This window comes from Diabrotica undecimpunctata, chromosome 5, assembly GCF_040954645.1.
Source record: "Diabrotica undecimpunctata isolate CICGRU chromosome 5, icDiaUnde3, whole genome shotgun sequence".
Taxonomy (NCBI): Eukaryota; Metazoa; Arthropoda; class Insecta; order Coleoptera; family Chrysomelidae; genus Diabrotica; species Diabrotica undecimpunctata.
Genome location: NC_092807.1, coordinates 42,926,020 through 42,951,349, shown reverse-complemented (window position 1 = coordinate 42,951,349; position 25,330 = coordinate 42,926,020).

Below are 25,330 nucleotides of genomic sequence, written 5' to 3'. Positions count from 1 at the left end.
AGAGAAGCAGGTTGTAAACAGATAGAAGAAATAAATAAAAAACTAGAGAATCCAGTCAAACAGGATACAGATGAAGAGTGACAGACCATATAGACAGCCATGTCGGAAGCAGCGGAAAAGTATATAGGAAGAGAGCATATAAAAAGACGGCAAAACTGGTTCGATGAAGAATGTAAAAATGTTTTGGCAAGAAGAAACGGGGCAAAACTGCAAAGAGATAAAGAAAATACCCAAAATGCAATCAAAAGCTATGTGGCAAAAAGAAGAGAAATGAAAAGAATTTGCCGAAAAAAGAAAATAGAACAGCTAGAGAAGCAATTGAAAAACATAGAAGAAGCCTATATAAACAAAGAGGTAAAAAAATTCTACCAAGAATTTAAAAAATCCAGAGAAACTACAAAGAATAATCCACAGTATTGCAGAAACAAAGAAGGCCTACTCCTACGTGAATCAATAGAAAAATTAAACAGATGGGCGGAATATTTCGAAGATCTATTAAGTACAGGCCAACAAGAGAAACTTGAGGGAAGTGAGAATTGGCAAAAAGATAAAGAAAGAACGTGCAAGGAACCAACTTTGAATGAAGTCAAAAAAATAAAAAGAGACCTAAAAAATAACAAAAGTGCAGGAGAAAGTGGTATACAAGCTGAGATTTTTAAGGAAGGTGGCGAAATATTGAAGGAAAGGATATTTCACTTGACACTAATAATTTGACAAAAGAAAGAAATGACGAAACAATTGAATAGTTCTCTTATTTGTCCTATCTATAAAAATATGACAAAACGGAGTGCGAAAACTATAGAGGTATAGCACTATTAGAAGTAGTCTATCAAATACTTGCAATAAATTATTAGGAAAAGGTTAATAAAATATGATAACAATGTGATTGGAGAATACCAGGGAGGTTTTAGATCAGGAAGAACAAGTACTGATCTAATAAGTATATTAAAATTAATACAAAATAATAGCTACGAACAAAACTTAGGATTACATATGCTATTTATCGATTTTAAACAAGCATATGACTCTTTAAATCGAACGATACTATATTAGGCCATAAGAACATTAGAAATATCAGAGAAGCTTATAAGGCTAATGAGAATGATGCTTAGGAACACGATGAATAGGGTAACAATGAAATGAAGCTTTCCAAGACAGTTCACAGTGAATAGAGGTTTAAAACAAGGGGATCCGCTATCAACGAATTTATTTAACCTAGTATTAGAACAAATCGTAAAAAGATCAAATATAAGTACAAACAGAACTATTTTCAATAGCAGGGAATAGTGCATAGCGTACACAGATGATGTGGTGAGACTAGAGAGAACAAAAAAACATTTAGAATGAAAGGATCAGAGACTGTTCCTAGTTTTGAAAAAGTGTCAGAATTTGAATACTTAGGAGTAACCATAACGAACACGGGAAAAGAAGAAAAAGAGATAGACAAAAGAAAAATGAAGGGAAGCAGAGAGATAGGGTCACTAAATTCATTACTGAAAGCAAAAAATGGTTCAAGAACAGCTAAATTTCGAGACAGTAATCAGACCCACAGTAATGTATGCCAGTAAAACGTGGATTATGAACTAGCAGGAAGAAAAGAAAGTAGAGATCTGGGAAAGAAAGGTACTCCGAAAAATTTTCGGAGGAATAAAGACGACAGAGAATATTTGGAGAAGACGAACGAAATAATGAGGATGTATGGAAAACCATCAATCACGGCAAAAATACGAGCCGAAAAAGTTAGATGGTTTGGTCACATTATACGAATGTTAGAGAATCGAAATGTTAATCACTACAGAGGTTTCAATTTAAGCAAAATTGTACTTTGATGATTTTATAAATAAATTTTTAAACTTGAATGGTATATATAGAATACTTAATAATTAAATGATATTATATACATACATACATATAATTCATCTAATTTACATACCGTTGCACGTCATCCGCGTCATAGCCCGTGAGGTCACATGATACCAACACGAAATATTAAGGCGGTAGGTGTGTTCTTTTTTAGAATCACTTTGCCGAGTACACTGTCATTACAGCCACTAGATATATTGAAGTTATACTTCTATACGTGCGCTCCACGTTGGAAATTTGTATGGGAGTGAATCTGTGAAATCATTACATATGTAAGATAATGAGTAAGAGAGAGACAGAAGATATATTTTCTCTCTCTTCCTCTCCCGAATATAAAAATGTTCCTTTTGTATATATATTTTATATTATATTTTGATTTGATTAGTGTTTAAAGAAAATAATTTATAAATTATATACTACATAATATTAGATATGAAATGTATTTGGTTATTTTAATAAGTTATATACTAGAAAATTTTATAAAAATATATTTATGTGAGGGCATTTTTAAGAAATTAGCATATAATAATTGTAAAAAGTTGTATTTTAATGTTGTAAATATATTTAAGTAAGCCATGTGCATAGGCAACCAACTATACAGTAAGTGACAGACAGAAATTAATAATTTTTACGAATATAAGTGGGGTTATAGTTGTTTAAAATGTGTAGTTTATTAAATTAGAATGTTAAGTTACTAATTTAAGTGTATATTCTGATCTGAAAAGCCTAAATGTCAAGAAAATTATCAATAGAAAATTAAAGAATTCTCCAGAATAGAGAATTTGACCTTTGTTTACGGTGGAACATTCTCGAAATAATGGTTATGTCTGTGGATCGAACATATACTTTTTTCGAGAACATCCATATAGAAGAAATAGAACTAAATCGAACATGATTTCTTACCAGATGGTTCTGGAAGATTAAAAAGATATAAATACCCGTGATTTGGATTCAAGAGGGAGTTTTATTAAGAAAGTCCATTCAGTTAGTCAATCAGTTATGAGTTACAGTTACTATGATGGCCAGTTTTTTAGTTAGAGTCAGTCAATCAGTTATAATTGTTCAATATAGTGAGTTAAATCAAGATTAAGAAACAGTATAAAGAAAGTATTATTGAAGATTAAAAATTATGTTATGTATAAATGATGTTTGGATAATGGAAGAAGTATTAATTGAATATTAAAATTAAATAATATATTTGGTGATTGGATATTGGTATATAGAAAAGAAGAATAAATATAAATGCTGTTTGCTGGTTTGCTTGGTGGTTTATAAATGCTGGCGAAGAAAAATATCTTAAATTGGTGGAAGCTGATAATTGGAAAAAGTAATTTCACAAAAACAAGGATAACCGAAGCTGCGAAGAAGACATTGAGTAGTGATTATAATCTATACAGTGGAAAACAGTTCATTTAGGCATTCAGTGACAGAAAGGTGCAAAAATTTGTTAATATAATTTAGTTAGTGTCATAACAATTTCAATTTTGAAGATAGTTTGTTTAAATTTTACATTGTCTATAGAATTTAATTAGTTTCATAAGAATTTCAATTTAAAGATAGTTTATTTTAAATTTACATTGGCTAGGTTAGATATATATGTGTGTTTCATAATAGATATAATAAAGATAATTTAAAAAAGTACTTACAAACTAATTCTTTGAGAACCGCGATAAAAACCCTATATTATTAAAAAATACTCATTGCTCATCATTCAAACAAACAATACATCATAACAATTTATATTTAATAGAACAATACATCATAAAAAATTTGGCGCCCACCGCGGGGCTCTCTATTTAAAAGAATTAGTTTGGGAAGATAAGTGCTCTCATATAATTAAATTAATTATCAGTAGAAAGAAAAAATTATAGATTTTATTTTTAATTATATTTGAACAAGTAAAGTCTCAAAATGTCTCAAGGAAAGAAAGGTACAAGAAGCAAAAAGAATGAAGAAGATGTTGAAGTAGAAACACAACCTGTACAAGAGGAGATTTTAGTTCAAGCTCCACAAGATACTGCAGAAATGAATCCAGAAAGAGAGGAAAATGTCAATATGGCAGCTTTGATGTCATTAATGATGCAGATGAACAAGACAATGGAAGAGAATTCAAAAGAAATCAAAAAAGACATAAAAAAATTGGAAGAGAATTCAAAAGAAGTCAAAGAAGACATAAAAAAAATGGAACAGAAATTAGAAGAGAATTATAGAAAATTAGAAAAGAAAATAGAAGATAATAATAATAAAATTGTAAAGCAAATAGAAAAACAAATGGATAAAAAACTTGAAACTGCAGAGAAAAAAGTAGCAAATGAAATAAAAAGTATACGGAATGACTACAAGAAAAGGATAGACAATGAGAGGACAGAAGTAAAGAGGATTATTCAAGATAATAAGATAGATATAGAACAGAAAATAGAGTTGCAAAAATGTAACTTAGAAGTAAAAATTAACGAAGACAGTAGAAACACAGAAGAAAAATTAGACGATATACAACAAAATATCCAAATAAATAGTAATCAAATAAGAAATGTGGAACAGAGAATAGATGATATTTCACAAATGAGAGACATAGGGAGACCTTACTTAAATTTAACAAATGAGACTGGGATTAAATTCTCTGGTAATATAAAAAATTTGCATCCTAGAGTATACATAAATAGTTTAAAACATAAATTAAGATTTGTGAATAATATTAATGATATTAAAGATTATATTAGAATGACATTAAATGACAATGCAGCAACTTGGTTTGCTAGTATTGAAAATGATTTAGATAATTTTCAAACATTTGAAAATAAATTTTTAAATTATTATTGGGGTGAACTAGAGCAAGCCAAGTTTAGAGAAATTCTATATTTTGGAAAGTATAATCACAATTTAAAATCAAATATGGTAGATTATGCATTAAAACTGATAACAGTTGCAAAATATTTAGAACCACCACTTAGAGAGGATGAAACAGTCTTAAATGTATCTAGACAATTTGATGCTGATGTTGTGCAAACAGTAACTGTACAAAATATTCAAACAATAGAGAGTTTTATTAATTTTATTCAAAGAATACAAAGAGGTAATATGACAAGTAATAATAACAACAATAGAAAAGGCAATAATAACTTTCAATATAATAAGAATGATAATCAACAATATAGACAATCATATAACAATAATACTAGGTATGGTGATAGTTTACAAAATTTTAATAATAATAACAATAATCAAAATAGAGAGAATCTTAATAACAATACTAGTTATAATAGACAAAATTTTAATAACACTACTAATTATAATAGACACGATTTTAACAATAGAAGAAATACAGAACGACCTAATTACAACAGACAGGTAAATTGTGTACGAAGGAATAGAAGCTGCGAAGACAGGGAACGAAATAGTACAAGGCAAGAAAATGTGAGTAGAAGTCATAGTAGGGAAAGACATAGGACATCAGATCCAAGTGGTCAGATACAATCTGACAATTCTAATAATCAAAATTTTGTTCAGTAAACTTTCTGAATTACAAGTTGGGCCATTGCTATTATGAAAAACCTTCTGAATTTATTTCTCTAGATGAAGATAAAATTATTGAATCTATTAATTTAATTTATATAAATGCTTTGGCCAAAAATAAAATGATTAAAATTATGATAGATACTGGTTCAGAAAGTACTTTAGTCTCGGAGAATTTTATTTTTAATACATTAAAACTATCAGATATAATAAAGATTCCAAAAATTAAAATTGTTGGTGCAAATAATAAGAAGTTGGGTGAAATTGATAAACTAGCCAATTTTAAAATTAATATTCTTAATAAAGAAATTAATATGCAAGGATTTATTGTCAAGGATTTATGTGTTGATATATTAATGGGAAATGATGAATTGGAAAAGAAGAAAGTAAAGATAGATTTTGAAGAAAAAATGGTAACTTTGGAAGGGCAAATAATTAAATTTATGCAGAAAGATGAGGTGGAAGAAGGAATAAGAGTTGATAGGATATTATTAAAAGAAAATAATGATGTTTATGAAGAAGAAATGTATTTTGATGATAGGGAAATATCCCAAAAGAATGTAAAGAATAATTATTGTAGTGAATATTTAAGGAATGGAAATTTTAAGCAGATGGATGCCTACGAAGTGGAGTGCGTAAAATTGGAAGCAAGGAATAATGAGTACATATTGAAGAATAATTTTATTTGTAAAGAAGAAGATATGATAAAGGTTTTAAATTGCCCTAAAGAATATAAATCAATAGTCGTTTCCATATTGCAGCAACACAAGGGACTTGTCAATAAAGAAAATAGAATTGCACAAAATTATATCCATAGTATAAAAGTTAAAGAAGAAAAAGATTTTAAAATCATACCCAATACCATATAAATACAGAGAAGAAGTAAACAGAACGATTAATAATATGTTAGAAGATGGAATCATTGAGAAGGCAGATACACGTTTTATAAACCCTATAGTAGTAGTGCGTAAAAGATCAGGTGAAATCAGGTTATGTTTGGATGCAAGGAATATTAACAAGATCACTGAAAAGCAATTTGAAGCACCAATGAGTATAGATGGAATACTAGGAAGAATTACAGGAATGTCATTTTTCACTAAAATCGATTTACAGCATAGTTTTTGGTTAATACCTCTAGAAAGAAAAAGTAGACAGTATACAGGATTTCAGATAGATGGAGTAGTATATCAATTCAAAGTAGTACCATTTGGACTTCAATTATCTTGCAGTGCTCTATGTAGATGTCTTCATGATATTTTGGATCAATATGAACATTTTGTAATTCACTATATTGATGATATATTAATTTTTTCTAAAACGGCTGAAGATCATGAGAAACACCTAAAAATTATAATAAATAGATTAGACAAAGTTAGACTAAAAATAAATCAAGAAAAATGTACATTTTTTCATAAAGAAGTAATATATCTAGGTTATAAACTTAACACTAAGGGAATCGAAATGGATCCAGAACGGACACAAGTCATTCAGCAATATAAAACACCACACAATTTAAGAACTTTAAGAGGATTTATTGGAATAATTAATTATTATAAAAGGATGATACCAGATCTAAGTATAAAAGAAATTCCATTACTTGAACTACTAAAAAAAGGTGTAAAATGGAGATGGGATCAGAGAAGAGAACTAGCATTCCAAGAAATCAAAAACATTTTTCTTTCAAATTGAAAAATATATCACCCAGACTACACAAAGCCATTCATATTAAGAACAGATGCATCAATAGAGAGATTTTCAGGGGTATTATTACAAATACATGATGGGGTCGAATACCCAATACAATTCATTTTAAGAATTACAAAGCCACATGAAAAGGGTTACTCAGTTTCAGAATTAGAACTAGCAAGTATTATGCACTGTGTCACAAAATTAAGATTTTATTTGTTGGGTAATGAATTTACAATAGAAACAGATCACCAAGCTTTAACATCTATATTAAATAACAAATATGGAAACAGTAGAATACATCGGTGGAGTCTAATATTGAATGAATACTCCTTTGAAATCAAATACATTTCTGGAAAATCCAATATAGTGGCAGATGCTTTATCAAGGTTAGAAAATACATCACAAAAAGGGCAGCGAACAATAAAAATTGGATTAAATCAATTAGTAGAAAGTACAGGATTATATTCTAAAGAAGAAATTATAAGAGATCAGATCAATTTGAGTGAAAAACAAAAAGTCCTTAAGAAAGATGGAGTTTATTATAAAATAATAAATGGCATAGAAGTATATGTAATAACTAGAACTTTAGCAAAGAAAATATTGAAAAATTTACATAACAATTATATGCATATTGGTTCAAGAAAGCTATGGATGCTATTTAGAGACAATTATTTTGCAAAGAATGACATAAGTATAGCAAAAGAAATTACTACCCAATGCCAAATATGTCAAATAAACAAAGAAAAGAATTTCAAAAACCAGAACACATATAGATCTAATGTTTAATATGAAAAACTAAACACAGTGTACACGGATTTTATCTCAAATTTAGTTCCAAGTCCAACAGGAAACAAGCATATACTAGTGATAGTTGATTTATATACAAAATTTATTAAACTGTATCCCTGCTCAAGAACAAATGTTAAAACATTGAAATTATATATTAATCAATTTTTCAAAGAAATAGGACCATTTAGAAATTGCATAATAGATAGTGCTACATATTTTAACAACCAAAAATTTCGAGCATTTTGTGAGAAAAAGGGAATCAACATTCATTTTACAAGTATCAGACATCCTCAGGCAAATCCTGCAGAAAGATATATTAAAGAAGTTATAAAATATTTAAGAATAGTGTACCAGAATCAACATGAAACGTGGCAGCAACATATACCACAAGTAGAATATTTTTTAAATAATACACATAATTTAAATACAGAGGAAGTACCAGAATATTTAATGTTTGGCCATATAGGAAACAGAAAATGGATTAGTGAATATAATCAGGATATGTTAGAACAAGTAATGCAGAAAGTGAATAACCGAATTAGGAGGAAAGCTGAAAAATATATCAGAAGACAAAATCGAAAAATAAAAAAACCAATCACATTTCAAAAGGGAGATAAAGTGTTAATTCTTTCACTTAGAAAAAGTAATGTTAAAGAAAACCGTTGTAAGAAATTACAACCAATGTTTGAAGGTCCATACAGAATTGAAAATCAGAATGGACTAAATAGTTATGTGTTAATAGATGCAGAGAATAGACTAAGAGGCATGTTTCATATCAACGACATCTTTAAGTATTATGAAGAGAATGAATAATGTTTTCTATACTTTTAACACTAATAATAACACTACCAGCTTACTGATATATCCATTTTATTCAATAGACTTGATTTGTTAAATAGATGGTAGATTTCATTATTGTGAATCAATTTGACATCATACTTGTTGTCTTGTACATATGAAAATTATTTTGTACCCTAAAAATCATAATTTGGGGTTAGATACAAAATTGATTTTATAAATGTCTTTCTAATATAATAAAGTGTAAAACTTACCAATTTATATGGATGAAAGCCTTTTGAATGGAAATAATTGCTAGATTTGTATCCTAACATCCATTGTAAAATGTAAACACAAACATACAACACACAAACTTCCATTTGACATGACAGTTTGACATAGACAGCGAACAGGGATGTATTTAATAGAACAATTTTTAAATAAGAAATTAAATTAGTGGACAAGAAAATTAATATTTAAAAAAATAATAAGTAAATTATTTATTTTAAATATTATTTTGGGGTATTGATTTGATTAGTGTTTAAAGAAAATAATTTATAAATTATATACTACATAATATTAGATATGAAAAGTATTTGGTTATTTTAATAAGTTATATACTAGAAAATTTTATAAAAATATATTTATGTGAGGGCATTTTTAAGAAATTGGCATATAATAATTGTAAAAAGTTGTATTTTAATGTTGTAAATATATTTAAGTAAGCTATGTGCATAGGCAACCAACTATACAGTAAGTGACAGACAGAAATTAATAATTTTTACGAATATAAGTGGGGTTATAGTTGTTTAAAATGTGTAGTTTATTAAATTAGAATGTTAAGTTACTAATTTAAGTGTATATTCTGATCTGAAAAGCCTAAATGTCAAGAAAATTATCAATAGAAAATTAAAGAATTCTCCATAATAGAGAATTTGACCTTTGTTTACGGTGAAACATTCTCGAAATAATGGTTATGTCTGTGGATCGAACATATACTTTTTTCGAGAACATCCATATAGAAGAAATAGAACTAAATCGAACATGATTTCTTACCAGATGGTTCTGGAAGATTAAAAAGATATAAATACCCGTGATTTGGATTCAAGAGGGAGTTTTAGTAAGAAAGTAAATTTAGTTAGTCAATCAGTTTTGAGTTACAGTTACTATGATGGCCAGTTTTTTAGTTAGAGTCAGTCAATCAGTTATAATTGTTCAATATAGTGAGTTAAATCAAGATTAAGAAACAGTATAAAGAAAATATTATTGAAGATTAAAAATTATGTTATGTATAAATGATGTTTGGATAATGGAAGAAGTATTAATTGAATATTAAAATTAAATAATATATTTGGTGATTGGATATTGGTATATAGAAAAGAAGAATAAATATAAATGCTGTTTGCTGGTTTGCTTGGTGGTTTATAAATGCTGGTGAAGAAAAATATCTTAAATTGGTGGAAGCTGATAATTGGAAAAAGTAATTTGCTGCGAAGAAGACGTTGAGTAATGATTATAATCTATACAGTGGAAAACAGTTCATTTAGGCATTCAGTGACAGAAAGGTACAAAAATTTGTTAATATAATTTAGTTAGTGTCATAACAATTTCAATTTTGAAGATAGTTTGTTTAAATTTTACATTGTCTATAGAATTTAATTAGTTTCATAAGAATTTCAATTTAAAGATAGTCTATTTTAAATTTACATTGGCTAGGTTAGATATATATGTGTGTTTCATAATAGATATAATAAAGATAATTTAAAAAAGTACTTACAAACTAATTCTTTGAGAACTGCGATAAAAACCCTATATTATTAAAAAATACTCATTGCTCATCATTCAAACAAACAATACATCATAACAATTTATATTTAATAGAACAATACATCATAAAAATATACATATATATATATATATATATATAATATTATATATATAATAAAATATTTATTGATATTATTATTTATGTGATATGTTTTGTATTATTTATTAAATGTTCATAATTATATTAGTCTTTTGTATTTCAAAATAATAATCTCAATAAATCACTGTATGATCCAGAACTGTCAATTTTGAAATACGTTTGTGTCATGTCCTCGGTAGTATAGTAGTCAGTATCCCCGCCTGTCACGCGGGAGACCGGGGTTCGATTCCCAGTCGGAGAGGACGCTTTTTTAGTAATATTATTACATGGTAAATTAAACATATATGCGTAAGTAGAAAAGTTATGTATATTATTGTCATTTTTAAATACTTATGAATATTGCGTTTTAATTTGTATTGTATTATTATATTGAATTATGTTGCACTGTATTGTAGTGTATTTTTTATGTATATTATTGTCATTTTTAAATACTTATGAATATTGCATTTTAATTTGTATTGTATTATTATATTAATAACAAAATAAACAATGAATTTTACTGCAGAGTATGTGTAAAAAATTTTTTGCATTCAACTCCTTTCATACATATATGAAAATAAAAATATACATTTTTATCAGCATATTGATTCAATCCTTTATTTACTATACTCCTATTACAGGTCAAAAGTTGTTTATTAATTGTTAGTAAGTTGTTATTAATTCTGTTTTTCTTTCTGCTATGTCTTACCTATAGCATTACATACGTAATGATTGTGCAGACTGACTCCCAAATAAATTTGTAACGGCGAATGCGTGTATAGAAGTGTAACTTCCATAGGCAGTCCCACTGGACTGCCACACCCGTTTTTTTCTATTATATACGCGTAGAAATAATATTTAAAGATTTCTATTATTGTTAACTTAAAGAAATACACAATAATATGTTTTATTTAATTTGTATAAATGCATTATAAAGCGTTTTTATGCAGAACATTTGTTCGGAACACACTGTAACTATAATCGAACAAAGGTGATATTTTGGCATAAATTGGTAACACTTATCTGACAGTTGCGGTGTTGACACTTTTTGTACTTTATTATTTTGAATTTTAAAGTGAATACCTCTTGTTTTATATTTTTACCTATTTAATAAAATCTGTTCTTGTTAGAACAAAATTAGTGTGTTTTATTTCAAAAATGTCACGTAAGAATTTAAATAGTCGTTGTAAAGAGATATAAATAAGTAATGAAAAAAGTGTTGTTTTTGCTTAAGTATTCCATTTTACATCTTTATACGATCAGCTTTTGAAATATTAAAATTATTATTTTGTTTAATTGAATTAATAATTGTAATTGTAAAAGGCAATGAGGTCGTTGACAATTGTGTTGACAAATGTCTAAATCAGCATACATGCAGGAAGGAAAAGTAAACAGAAATTTAATTCCAGCGACAGATATTGACACCGTTAGTAGACAAAAACTTAAAAATAATTGGCATTTACATTACAGAGAATGTAAGACTGGCTTAAACTTTTATCATTGTAACACTAGGATACCGTCCATAAGATGGTTCTACACAGAATCTAATCGACATTTTATAAAGACCATTAATCGGCTGAGAGCAAATCATGCTCTTACGCCATCTTACATGCATGGAATCGGCTTATCAAATACTCCCAATTGTACTTGTGGTAAAATAGGCGATCTAACACATATTATATTAGAATGTGATTTACAAATTATTAATATAAACTAACTTTATAAGGAATTAATAAATTCTAAGTGTTGTTTTCCAACAAACCTTAATCTTTTAATATTTTCAAATAATATGGAAATTCTTCATTGCATTTACAAACATGTTAAAATATGTAAATATAAGTTGTAAATAGTATATAGGCGTAATCTGTTAATATGGTTTGAAAAAAAAAACAAAAAAAAGTATACCACAAATTAAAAAAAAACATAAAAGAATTAAGAAAATAGAATTAGAACAAAAAACAAAAAAATAAATAAAAAAAAAGAACAAAAAAAGCAAAAAACAAAAAAAATCAAAACAGCAACAAAACAAAACAAAACAAAAAAAAAACAAGAAAATAATAAAAGAATAAAAAAAAACAAAATAAAAATATATAAAAACAAAATGTATGTACCTATCCATAAGAATATTAGCTATATGTAGTACTAACATTTGACTATGAATCTGCAATCAATAATAATTGAAATTCAGTCGATTTTAACAATAAACACAAACAAGTCTGGCTAATTGGCTCTGCCAAAGCCATTTTTCAGAAAAAAAAAAAAATCTTTATACGACGCATACAAGCGGTTCAAATTGTTTTTAACAAGATTATTTTTCAACTCTTGTTTTGTTTCTATTTATTTACATTAAATATTAATTTGTTTTGTTGTATAATCCGCTTTTGCAATAATTATGTGACCTATTTGATTTAAAACCGATTCAGGATTTTTTAATACTTTTGCAACTATGTCAACTTTGATCTCTGTCAATGATAATGACGGGCAACGGTAAGTAAATTAGATGGACTGTATTTTTATTACCAATACTAATTAATATTTCAAATATAAATAACATAACTATAAAATAACCTATATAAAACATTTTGACATTTTAAATTTACTTAAATTTATAAAAACAAAGCGTTTTCTCCAAACAATGTCACTTTATTTGGGACTTTCCTCAGCATACTTATGGCTTGTACACAATCTCTTTGTTTTAAGTACCTAAAAATTTACAAAAAAAGAAAGTACGAATTACAAGTGGCGCATCCGCCATATTCCGAGATCGGTGCATGCAATTGGCAAGTCGGTCGTGCGAGACAATAGAACAACAGCCGACACGTTGGGGTTTTCCACAATGTTTCTTCAGTGGCGTTGATATGGGTACAAGATTTTCACATGGTAAAATATCAAATAAAACTAACTTCTCGAATTTGCAGTACCTCTTGTTGTAACTTTTGTTAGATATTTAGACTGTCATTGAGGTTATGTATAGCATTTACAGCGCTTCTTAGACTTTTATTTCCGGTTTACAATATTTTATCTAAAGACTCGTCTAACCGTTTTTATCGCGCCAACTTTAGTTTTTATTCTATACTTTTCGTCGTCTTATATCACGCAACTCAACTTTTCAGAAGACATTTTTATTTCTCGTAGTAAAACTAAATACATATGATAAACATAATTGAAGAATACACGAGGTTTCTCTATTGTGTAAGTTAATTTTGTTACACATTTATATCTGGTCCTAGTATTTTAGAACAGATAGCAGAATTGAAATTTTGTAATAATCTTTATGATAGTACAGTCAAAGCTAACTCTGCTACTTTCTTCTGATATTTTCTAGGTAAGCAACTGTATATCAACTATGTGTGAAATGTTTTATATTTTTATAACTTCTATCTGTTATTATTCTATATTTTCTGGTATTAAAAGTTTCAAGTTATTCGTCATATACGTTGTTTATTATACGGTGGTCTCTGCTTTTAAGAGTCTTAACATTTTCATTAGTCCAGCGTATTTTATTCTACCAACAGTCTTTTGGTAATTAAAGAAGGACGCACATACAATGAATTTGACGTCTCTACATGGTTAAAAGAGGACCTGTATTGCAAACGTGTCTTTCTTCTTCTTCTTCTTCTTCTTTTTCTTCTTCTTCTTCTTCTTCTTCTTCTTCTTTATGTAGACACGATTCTGTTTGTTTTTCAATAAGCCTCCAGTAAGTTGTCCTTCCATCGTTTTCGTTGTCTTCCTATTGCTTGTCTTCATATTGGGGAACCATCCCTTACCGTCTTTACTACTCTATTTGTTGTCATTCGGCTTATATGATCGTTCCATTCTACTCTTTTATTTCTTACCCAGTTCTTGATGTTCTCTACCTTGCATCTACGTCGTGTATCTGTACTCCTAGCTCTGTCCCATAGTGTCTTACCATCAATTTTTCTAAGCGTTTTCATCTCTGCTGTTTCTAACATATTTTTTGTCCCCTCTGTGTCAGCTCGTGTTTCTGTCTCGTATGTCATTATTGGTCTGATGACTGTTTTGTAAATTCTGCCTTTCATTTCTTTTCCGATACTTTTATTGCTTCATATTGTTTCATTCAGGCAGCCTGCGGCTCTGTTTTCTCTATTCACTTGATCTTTCACTTTAGTTTTGAGCTTTCCGTAGCTAGATAATGTGTTGTCTAGATATTTAAACCCTATCACTTGTTCTATTACCTGACCTTTCAGTTCCAATTTACATCTTAGTAAATTGGTTGTTGTAACCCTGCATTTTGTCTTTTTTTGGGGAAATTAACATGTAACATTTTCTGGCGGTTATATTAAATTCTTGCAGCATACGTTATAAATCGTCTTCACTTTGAGGGTTTAGTATTGCGTCGTATGCATAGCAGATTATTTTAAGTTGTTTTTCTTCCATTTGCTATTCTTTTTTAGTTCTTACTTTTTTTATTATTTCATCCATAATCAGGTTGAACAATAGAGGACTCAGGGAATCTCCCTGTCTTATCCCATTGCTAGCTTTAATTGAATTGGTTAGTCCTTCTTCTACTTTTACTATTATTGTGTTGTTTTGGTAGATATTTTCGATCGTTTTGATTATTGATCGATTTGTTGTATTCTAATGATTCCACTTGCACTTGCCTCATTATAAATATAGCGTCCGTGCATGATCTTTCCGACCTAAAACCTTGTTGATCTTCTTTGAGTGTTATAATTTCATTCAGCTATCTACTTAATTCAATAGCTACTTTACTACTGTCCCAAGTTCCTTATTTTTTCTTATTTTTTTAATTTTTATTTTTTTTATTGATTATTAATTATTTATATTTTTTTATTTTATGTTTTTTATTTATTTATTTTTTTAGTTTCCTTTTTCTATTATTTTTTTATATTTTTTTTTATATTCTAACAAATTACAAAGAAATACATATAAATATTTACTAATTGTAAACTTAAAATTACAATTTGAGTTTAATATCTAATACCTACCTATACAATAATCTACATAATAAATCATTGTTTTCTAATGTTAATAATTAATTTAAATTAATGGGATGGTGGACATCGGTCAAATAATACAGCGAATTTAAAAAATTATTAACCTTATTAGATATAAGAGAACAGACAAAATTTTATATTGTAGGTTACCCATCTGACCACAAGTACATTGTGGACTATCAGCTAGATTCATTTTAAACATATATGATGGTGAAAGACAGTGGTTAAATCTCATTCTGCATATAGTTCTTGTCATATCCTTTGTCGACTCCATTTTAGAAAACCAATATTTATCCGTAATACGGTTTCTGATTGCTCTGTAATAGTTTCCTGTATTTATATTCTCGTTAAAATATATATATATATATATATATATATATATATATATATATATATTACACCTTTCTATATGTAATATATATATTACATATATATTATATATATTATACATATATATATATATATATATATGTATAATATATATATATATATATATATATATATATATATATATATATTATATATATATATTATACATATATATATATATATATATATATATATATATATATATATATATATATATATATATTACACCTTTCTTCCCATTCTTTCTTAAGCTCGACAATGAGTTAATATTCCTTGTGTCACCGCGTTTTTTGTTAATTCATCTACTATTTTATCTCCAGTTATTCCACAGAGGTTTTTAATCCATGTCAACTTAACATTTTTGCCTTGTTGCTGAAGTTCTTTAATTTTATTTATTATATATAATTCAATTTAATTTACTTTTGATTTAGGATTTATGGCACTAATTTTACTTAAAGACCTTTTGCTGTCACTATAAATTATAATCTTTGAATGATTTATATTGGATAAATATTTTAGTGCTTCTACTATCGCTATTAATTCAGCTGTGTATATACTCATGATGGAATTGAGTTTAAACATTTTACTGCTTTGATTATTGTTATCCCAGTATGCACATCTCACACCTTCGATACTTTTGGATGCATCTGTATATAGCATATAACAATCTTTGAACAATTGTGAACTGTCAGATATAAACATTAATTTTCTTAAAGATAAAGGCAAATTGCTGTATGCAACAAGCTCTCCTATTACATCACATAACGCTTAATGGAGCACTAACCTAGTATAAAGCACTAGTATGAAGTAATAATGAAATAATATTAAGAGAAAATAAAGACGCCACTACTATGGCCTTGGCCGAGCCAATTAGCCAGACAAATTTAAAGACAAACAATTTTTACAATCAGAGGAATTTTTTACAATCAGAAGAATAAACATACAATCATCCGTACAATTTACAATTTTTAATAAATTACAATTTTTTTTTCTGCGCTAAGACATAACCCGATTCAACATCTCGGAGGTTTACATCTTCCTTTTTATTTTTTAATTCTTTAATAAAATTTTTTTTATACACATGTATACATATATATATATATATATATATATATATATATATATATATATATGTATATATTTATATATATATATATATATATATATATATATATATATATATATATATATCTTCTTCTTCTTCTTAACATGCCATACACCAAAGTGCGTAGGCGACTATCTCATTACTAGAATTCTGTTCTTGGCGGCGTGACACAGCTCGCCTGTATTGTGTATTCCTGTCCATTCTTTAATATTCCTTAACCAGGATAATTATTTGCGGCTCCTCTCCTACCTTCGATCTTCCCTTGTGGGATTAACTGTGGTATTTCATATTTTGCTCCTCTCAATATATGCCCAAGGTAACCAATCTTGCGTTTTTTAATTAATTCAAAAAGTTCTCTTTCCACGCCGGCTCTCTTAAGGACGTCATCGTTTCGAACTCTATCCACCCAAGGTATGCGCATCATTCTTCTCAATGACCACATTTCAAATGCTTCAAGTTTGTTGATAGATGTTTTTTTCAAAGTCCACGTTTCCATGCCATAAAGCAAGATGGACCATATGTAGCACTTGACCATTCTGTAGTGTATTTCGAAATTTAGGTTTTGGTTACATAGGAGCGGTCTGAATTTCACAAAAGCTTGTCTTGCCATTTGTATTCGGGTTTTTATCTCTTTTTGTGGATCCGATTGGTCATTGATTGTGGTGCCAAGGTATTTAAAAGTTTTCACGCGTTTTATGCGATCGTCACCTATGCATATTATCGGGTTTTCTGGACCTTGGGTTTCTGCTAATGACCATATATTTCGTTTTCAAATTGTTGATTTTGTGGCTATATATATATATATATATATATATATATATATATATATATATATATTTTATATATTTTTTTATTTTTTTTTATTTTTCTGCTATAATATAATACAATATTTACTTAAATATAAGGGTGAGTTTTAAAGCTACAATTTATATTTACAGTTTTTGATATGTTCGTAAATCGTTTTTAATATATTGATATCTCTAGAGAAAATCAAATTGTTCAGGTAGACGGGAAGTGGAATTTTTAATATAATAAGATTATCATATAATTTGTTTATGTTTACTGATTCGTGGAAACATTCAAGGAAAATATGTAATAGGTTATCTTCTTTTCCAAACTTGCAATTAGGTAACTCCGTGAGACCCAACTGGTACATATGAAGGGGGATAAGAGCATGATTAGATCTTAATCTGTTTATTGTTGTTTGTAAACATTTTTTGGTAAAAGTCGTTGAAAAATTTATTGAGAAAATTGCAAATATCAAATTAGGTTATGTATACATTATTGTGTTTCAGTGACTTGAATTAAAAACCAATGCAAAGATTATTTTAATTTCAATTATTCAATCTGATGAATAACGCATGTCCTAAAAGTTTTGGCACAAAATTCATTGGCTTTAATATTAACAAAAACAAAATATTATCAAATGAAGCTAAAGCTGTCGAATATTTCAGAATGACAAAATTTCACGCAGAACCATTTAAAAAAAATTAGCGGAGTGCAAGTAGGGAATACCATATCTGAATCTCCATAAAAGAGGTAGATCACGTGCATTTATTGCCCATAAGTTAGAGAGATTGGTTAGAGAGATTGAAGAGCAAAAAACCAAATTGGAATGGCAACGAGGAGACTGTTAAGACTCTAAGAGTGCGATATCGTTGGAATTAATGCTCATATGAGCAATGGTCATAAAGCAGGAAATAGAAATATTCTAGGAACAATTGAAAGAATCACTAAAACATACCAAAAAATAAGAAGTGAATATCCTCCTAGGAGATTTCAACGCCTAAGTAGGCAAAGGAGGTGTTGGCAATACTGTGGGACACTTTGAACTAGGAACGCGAATTGATAGAGGAGACCGCCTTGTTCAGTTCTGCCAGAAAACGGATAGTGTAATAATGAACACCTTTTTCCAATTACCATCTCGAAGACCCTACGCCTGGAAATCTCCAGCTGACAGTCCAAAAAAATGATTAGAAATCCGATTGACTGCATCATTATCAACAAACGATTTCATAATTCTGTAAAATCCGCAAAAACATATCCGGGAGCAGATGTTCCATCAGACCATAATCTTTTACTAGGACGTTTCAAACTCCACATGAAAAAAGTCCATAAAAGAAAAGCACAAAACGTCCAGACATCCAGAAGTTGGAAGATAAAACCACAAGAGAAGTAGTAAAAGAGGAAATCAACAACAAAATAAACAGCATGGCAATCTTAGATATTAATCAAGAAAACATAAGTGTGGATGATATGTGGAATAAAATCAAAAATATCTGTAATTCAGTGGTAGATAATAAACTTAAACCAGAAAACAATATAAAGAAACAGCCATGGATGAGACAAGAAATATTAAAGCAAATGGAAGAACGAAGAAAACACAGAAATATGAATGGGGAAAGGTACAAAGAAATAAACAAAATCAATAAGAAAAAGGTTAAAGAAGCAAAAGAATCATGGCTACAAATAGAAGCATGACACTTTTAACCTACATAAAAAGATCAAAAACTTAACGGGAGGAAACAATTCACGAAGTTATAACTTAATACTGGACGAGCACAACAATCTGCTCTATGAAAATGAGAGAATACTTGAGAGATGAAGGCAATACATGGAAGAATTATTTAAGGAAAAGAAAGAGACAGAAATCAGTGTTTCTGGATGTTCAGGACCAGAAATAACGCTCAGTGAAGTAAGATCTGCAATAAAAAGACTAAAAACCAACAAAGCACCTGGACCTGATAACATACAAGCTGAAATATTGAAACTATTTGAAAACAACCAACTCAAACTTCTCAAACGAGTCTACTGAACAAAATCTATGAAACTGCAGAATTTCCTACAGGTTGGCTAGTTTCCACCTTTATCCCTCGCCCCAAAAAGGCAAATGCCACCAGATGCTCTAATTACAGAATTATGCTTAAAGAGCCAAGCATTTAGAAAATTTGATTAGCAGTGTTCAGTTTGGGTTTAGAAGCAGACTGGGAACGCGAAAGGCCCTATTTTCCATACAAGTATTATACAAAGAGCTCGAGAATGTAAATTGCGAAGTCTACGCATGCTTTAGAGACTTTAAAACAACATTTGACAAGGGGCAACATTAATAATTATTTCAGATACTGAAAGAATCTAGTATTGATGACAAAGATTTACGCCTAATAAAAAATTAATACTTACAGCAAAGGCCAACTGTACGAGTAGACAACGAAACCTCACAAGAATCTACGATAAAACGGGGAGTACGTCAGGGCTGCATTTTATCACCGTCGTTGTATAATACTTACTCGGAAATGCTGCTCAGGGAATCTATTGATGGTTTAAGAGAAGGTATAAAAATCAATGGTGAAATCATAAACAATTTAAGATATGCGGACGATACGGTTTTGATTGCTGATAATGCGGAGGATCTGCAAACATTAATACACCGTGTAGTGGAAGCCTGTGATTGATACGGCATGAAATTAAACCGTAAGAAGACCAAAATTCTTTTAGTAGGTAAAATCGACGAAATACAGCACCAATTCACAGCTAATAATAAACCCTTGAAAATAATCGACAAAATTACATACCTTGGATGCAGCCTAAATAAGGAATGGGACCACTCACAGGAAATAAGATTTCATATAGAAAAGGCGAGAGCTGTCTTCAATCGCCTAAGGAAGATTTTATGTAATATGCACCTGAACATTGATACAAGAACACGAGTCTTGAGATCCCATGTATTATCTACCCGTTTATATGGAGTAGAAGCCTGGACCTTGACGGAGGCAACATCCGAACGATTAGAAGCCTTCGAAATGTAGTGCTACCGCCGCATACTCAGAATTTCCTATATCTATCATGTTAACTAATTTTACAAGGCAAGATAGAAGGCAAAAGGTCTCAAGGGCGCAGAAGGATATCGTGGTTGAAGAACATCAGACATTGGGCAGGAATGACTACCATTATTCTATTTAGAGCAGCTGTCAACAAAGTTGTTTGGACCAACGTGATTGCCAACATTCACAGAGTATAGGCACCAAAAGAAGAAGATGGTCATGAATATCGAAAGCGATGTAAGTACCCAAATACTCTCAAGCATAACTACTGCCGATGAAAAAATTATTATTTTAGACGAAAAACAGTATTTCACTTTAAGTAATTCTGAAATAAAGGAAAAGGGATGGATTTTATATAGATAATGTATAAAAAATGCCCTGAAAATGTTAAATACAATTAATATAAAGCGAAATTTGAAGATGAAATCTTTGTCTGGTGCGTAATTTCTAACAGGGGTGTATCCCTACCATTTGTAGAAAAAATGAGGAGTGTAGCTTTGAATAATCAGAGCTATAGTGAAAACTGCCTTACCAAATTGCTTTAGTTTCTCCACTAATGATAATGACGATTTCATGTTTTGACCAGACCTAGCATCATGCCGTTACTCAAGAGATATCCAAAACTGGGTTCGACAACACCACATACCTTTTGCTCCCAAAAACGATAATCTACTAAATTTGCAGCAGGCTCGTCCAGTAGAAAGTTTTTGGACTTTACTGTTAGGTACGTTTATCATGGCGAATGAGATGCCATTATGAAGAAAAATTAAGATGGAGAATTTATCAAAAACTGAGAAAATTTGATGTGAATTCCGTCCATTTCTCATAAGAGAAATTAGCGTCTGGTAGAGCAGAATGGGCCTCTCTACAAAATTCAATATTGAGTTACAATTTTATGATAACTAGTAAGTGTTTAAGTAAATTTCTTCTAAAAAACATCTGATAACTATTTTGTATCAAAACTTTTGGGACATACGTTATGGTGGCAAAAATCTGTCTAAACTGAAAAAATTTTACTTTCTAAAAATTAATGATTATTTGATAAGCAGGCTTTAAAGGTAAGTAAATATTATAGTTTTTACGGCTAATGTTGTTTTATTTTATCAATGACCGTAAAAAAGAGTGTATAAGCTCGAAGAACGTAAAGAAGACGAAATTAATGAATATTTCAAAAAAACAAAGATTGAATGCAAACCTGTATATTCACAATAATGAAATCGAACGGGTGCACAAATATAAATATTTGGGAACAAGCGTTAATAACAACAATGACATCACAGAAGAAATAAAAACTAGAATTGGAAAGGTTCGAGCTGCTTTTGTTAATATGAAGGACATTCTGGGAAGTCATGGCATTAACTTAAACCTGAAAATGAGATTGGTTAGATGCAATACCGATAAACTAGAGGCCTTCGAAATGTGGATATACAGAAGAATTTTAAAAATACCTTGGACAGACAAAATAACAAATAGTGTAGTTCTTCAAAGAATGAACAAAGAACGGGAGCTGTTGATCACCATCAAGAGAAGAAAGTTGGAATATCTTGGTCATGTGATGAGAGGGAAAACGTACAAATTGCTCCAGTTAATTATCCAAGGAAACATTCAGGGCAAACGGAGCGTGGGAAGACGACGTATATCTTGGCTGCGCAATTTAAGAGACTGGTTCCAGTGCACATCTTACCAATTAATTAGAGCAACAGCTTCAAAGATACGAATAGCAATGATGATTGCCAAACTCCGTAGCGGAGAGGGCACTTGAAGAAGAAGAAGAAGCTCGAAGAATGATATTTTCTTATTTGATAAATTCCAATCTCACTAACGGACCAGCCACTATTTTCACTAATTATTCTTCAGAGTCGCAGTACTTCAATAGGTTCAAATTCAATGTCTCAAACTATTTTCTTAACCACGAAGCTTAAATTAATTAATTTTGGATAACTTATCTAAGGTGTCTGTCAATCATTTATGGCGTTTTAGTAATATCTTCTTCTTATTTTTCTTGTAGTACTGACTACACTAATGAAGGTTAGCTATAACCATTGCAAATTCGTCTCTATCTCCTGCTTTTTTTAAAAGCGTCTGTGTGTTTAACCCGATCTAGTCGTGAATGTTTTTTAGCCAGGATATTTCATCTTCATCTTCTTAGGTTTTTTTATTTTATTCCTTATCATTTTTCTGTTTTTCTTTGTATTTATCTGGGTTTTGTTTCTATATTGTCTTCTTTGAGCCATGAATTTTTAGTATTTCTTGAGTCACCCAAGGTTTTCGGCTTTCTTCTTTCTTTTGTAGAGTTTCAATCTGTGTCTTTATAACAAATCTTTATTTTGCTCTACATAATGTTCATATTATCAGTGTTTTTTATTTCTAATGTTAATATTTTCGTTTCTTGTTTTATAGAAGTTGAAGCGTCAGCACGTAGTTCGTTTATCTTGAGCAACTAAATATACGCTTTGGAACTTTTTGATTTTATTGTCTTTTTTATCCTCAGTTTCATTTTTGAGACAAGGAGATTATAGTCTGATGGGACATCTGCTTCAGGGTAAGTCTTAATGCTTATAATGGAATTTCTAAATCTTAGATTGGTTAGTATAAAGTCGATCTGATTTCTAATGCAATTTTTTTTATTACCTGTGGTGACCTTCAGGTATACAGTCTACGGGGTAATAATCGAAACCATGTGTTTCTAATGTCCAGATTTTCTTCTTGATAAAAGCCAATTTATCGCCTCTAGCATTTCTTGTTCCTAAACCATAATTACCTATTATATTGTACACTCAGCCTTTTCCCAGCTTTCCATTCAGATCGCCCGTTATTATTGTAATTTTTTCCTACCTGGTTTATTGTAAAAGTTGTTTGAGTTGTTCATAAAAATGTTTTATTTCAACTTTTTATTTATCTGCAGTTGGAGCATATACTGGCACTATATTAATGTTCGCTGGCTTACCCTGTATTTGCAATAAGAGCATTCTATCCGAAAAGGTAACAAAATTTACAACGGCTGTTTGGATTCTCCTGGAGATAATTATCCCAACTCCGTATTGATGATCTCGGGTGTCATTTCTGGAGTAATATATCGTTTTATCCATATCTAATGTTTGATCTAGACATTATGCTTATCGTAATCGAGGACGTCCTCCAACAAGGTGGTCAGACAACATCAAAATCATCCAGCATAACTGAATTCAGGGTGCTCAAGATCGGATGTAATTGAATTATTTATATAATTGGGCAGGCCTATATAGCAACGGCTAATGATGAATGATGCTTTACCGGTACCAGGCCAACGTATTTCGCTTCTGCCTAATATTTCTAGGATCAGTCTGTTCATTTCCTGAATCGTGTTGTGCCTCTTTTCTTGTTCGAACAAGCTTCTCACATTCCATGTCCCGAGATTTAAAAAGAATTTGTTTTCTAAATGATTATTTATCATATTCGGGTGGCTCCTCCCCGCGGGAGTTATTTTAATTAATTACCCTTGACCATTATAGGTCCGCCGCGGACTGGGGGACATGTGATTGACCGTATTTTGCATGGTTATTGTTCAAGGGAAATTTGCCGACCTTTGATATAATGGTAATCTGTTGCCTTCTACATCCTTATATCGTTGACCACATATAAGGATTGACCACAACCCCAGGGCAAAAAAGTGCCCTACCACTTACTAACTCATCCGTCCAAAGCCGTTGGTCAGTTAGTGGGAGATTGCTTATACCGGCAATAACTCGGTGAATGTGAATTAGTGACAAAATCTTTAAAAATGTAGCATGGGTGGCAGTTTGTACAACATATTTAATATTTTAGTAAGTTCATCATTATAAAAATATAAATTAAACAATATGTATAAATATAATACTATGATATAAAATTATTTTTTTATCTAACAATAAAACACTAAAAACTTTTGTTTTCAACACTTCCACAAAATTTATTTTAAATTATTATCACTACAGCTGTTTCGGCCAGAGTGCCTTTCTCAAGTGATCTATTTTTGGTATGCGTTTAGACTTTATAGTCTTTAACTGAATCAGTTAAGGAGGGTAGAACTATTTGTCTCAAGTTGGTCATTCAGAATTATGTGTGTATTTTTTAATTTGTTGATTTGCATAGATTCTAATAAAGATATCTTAAGGCCTTTATTTTGAATGTGAAGAATTTGAAATTCGTCATTAAAAGAATGATTATAATCTAGAAGGTGAAGTGCGTACGTAGAGTCTGTTTTTCTATTATTGAAAGCCTTTTTATGTTCTGCTATACGTTTGATAAAAGTTCTACCAGTTTGACCGATATAAGTTTTGGGCAGTCGCCACATTTAAGTTTGTATACACCGCTGTGTAATTGATTTTTCTTTTGGCTCTTGTTGTTCTTAATATATTTACTTAAGTTGTTGTTTATGCCAACTTATGCTGTAACTTATTCAGTTAAAGACTATGAATGTAAACACATACCTAAAAATAGATCACTTGAGAAAGGCACTCTGACCAAAACAGCTGTAGTTATAATAAATTTTGTGGAAGTG